General features: G+C 30.2%; 1 long non-coding RNA gene across 1 annotated transcript; it reads right to left on the minus strand.

Moving 5' to 3' along the window:
* Positions 1 to 607: 607 nt before the first annotated feature.
* On the minus strand, positions 608 to 2,044 carry LOC127744663 (uncharacterized). The gene is made up of 3 exons (XR_008005604.1): positions 1,932 to 2,044; positions 1,727 to 1,794; positions 608 to 853 (listed from the first exon to the last, which is right to left on the minus strand). It is a non-coding gene; the product is annotated as an uncharacterized LOC127744663 (long non-coding RNA).
* Positions 2,045 to 2,132: the final 88 nt, after the last annotated feature.

Below are 2,132 nucleotides of genomic sequence, written 5' to 3' on the forward strand. Positions count from 1 at the left end.
TAAGAATAACTCACCCATCAGAACATCAACCACATAAGATAAAGATCAAATAGGCAATATAAATGAACCTTGTGGTCTTTGAGGTCAATTTCAACTTTGATTTCCTAATAATTGATCCACATATCTTTTAAGTCAAAATTATAGGTGAGCCAATAGAGAAATCTATCAAATAAAATGGCAGCTCAACAAATAAAAGGCTTTTCATAAGGGAGAGAAGGATTACCATGGTGATTGGTTGGTTCATCAAGCAAGAAAATAGTTAGGTTCATCAAGTAAGAATATTTGTGAAATCAATTATGAGGTAGTACAAATGAGTTTATTGCTAAAACACATGCAAGAGTGCTACCCATATTTAAAAGTGTTATGCATAACAAAAATGATAAACTATGCACATTCAGCATTTGCATTTGTAGCTTCAGCAATAAGGTGCTGATTAAGCTACTTAAAAAGTAAAATAAAGTAACAGCCTATATTTTGCTGCAAAAGAGCATATCTAATTTTTACTAAATTACTCTAGAAATGTATAAGCATATTATTGATCTTTGAAATCTTAATTTGCATTCAAATAATGAACACCCAATTGATTTTTCTTGAAAAAAATGCAGCAAAAATTATCATTATAAAATTGATTAGTTCTATCAGTATATAAAATTCAACCAAAAGAGCTTATACCTGATTAATTCTATATACTATATCTTAATAAATAAAATTTTCATTTATTTACTCCTTTTTCTTTTTTTGGATACATTATGCTTGCTTTTGTTGTTATGGTTTTCATTGCCACCTGTGCCTCTTGAATTCTTCCTCTGATTTTCTGAAGCCTCCTTTTCAACTTCAATAAGGTCGACTCACTCTAAAAAATGCAAAAAACATTCTTTAACAAAGTTTTTTTTTTCTAATTGCTTTTAGTGAAACCAAGAAAAACAGATCTATTGCTTCTTTGTCTCTTCTTATTTCAGATTTATGAAAGGAAAAAAATGGATGACATTATGACACTTGGGACGAAGTATACAAATAAATTATCTGAGCATCATTGTTGAGATCCACCTCTTCTAAAGCATAACGGCGGCACAAAGCATAAGGATGATTGAATACAGTTCATCTCCAATTATATTTTCATCTAAGGATAATCAAGAAATACAATTAGTACTTATAAGAATTAACAGATTAATGGAATTGATTGATGTCCAATGAGCTACTTGATGCCACGTAAATCTCCAAATATGAAAATATAGGATTATGTAATCTGCCACAATTTTTTTATAACAGTTCAATAGTTAGGAAAAGAAAATATTAACATGCTTTAACGTGTCTAATTCACATTATATTCAAAGCATGAAAAGTATATCCGACTGAAATTGAAACCCAAGAATGCTTTTAATGTTTATCTATTCTACTGAACATATCAAACTCATTTAGCTTTGCCATCACATTTGTCTTTAGCTGTAGCTTTTCCAAATTCGACAGTATTGACACTATCACATGGACCAACCTATGGATAGAAGAAACTTCTTATTTAACACAACCATCCAATCTATCAATTACTTGAAAAATGCATCTCTTCTAAGCTCAAAGTGTGACTAATAATTAATCGTTATTGTTATAGATTTTTAGTTCTTTTTCATAGTACTGTTCTACCCTTTTCTTCTTCCTTATTTCTCAGTCAAGTCCTATAAACAGATTTAAAAATGAATCAGAGATTAAAGAATAAAGATAGAAAAGTCACCTTTAAGATTGTGTCAATAGTGTAAACCCTTGCCAGATAATACAACATAAAATAGTCTTGTCATTAAACTGCAGCGCAAATACACCTTTGATCTTAGCTTTAACTCAAGGGTGAATCCCTCAAGGTGAAATCAATTAGATAGATCTTGGCTTTAAGTCCTTCCATAAACCACCAAATTCAGATAATAGCAAAAATCAAACTTTACCTATATATTCATTATTCTGTTCTCTATTCTGATAAGTGTGGCCAAACTTGTCAAATACATCTCTTTCTCTCTCTGTCAGTTGACATGAACTATTTCACATTAAATAATGAGCTACGGAATCATTAAAGCAAGTTAGAAAATTATATTGGTATTTCAACCCAAATATAGGATAGACAGACATCTGTATCTAACCTGATTTGG

This window comes from Arachis duranensis, unplaced genomic scaffold (genome assembly GCF_000817695.3).
Source record: "Arachis duranensis cultivar V14167 unplaced genomic scaffold, aradu.V14167.gnm2.J7QH unplaced_Scaffold_77090, whole genome shotgun sequence".
Taxonomy (NCBI): domain Eukaryota; kingdom Viridiplantae; phylum Streptophyta; class Magnoliopsida; order Fabales; family Fabaceae; genus Arachis; species Arachis duranensis.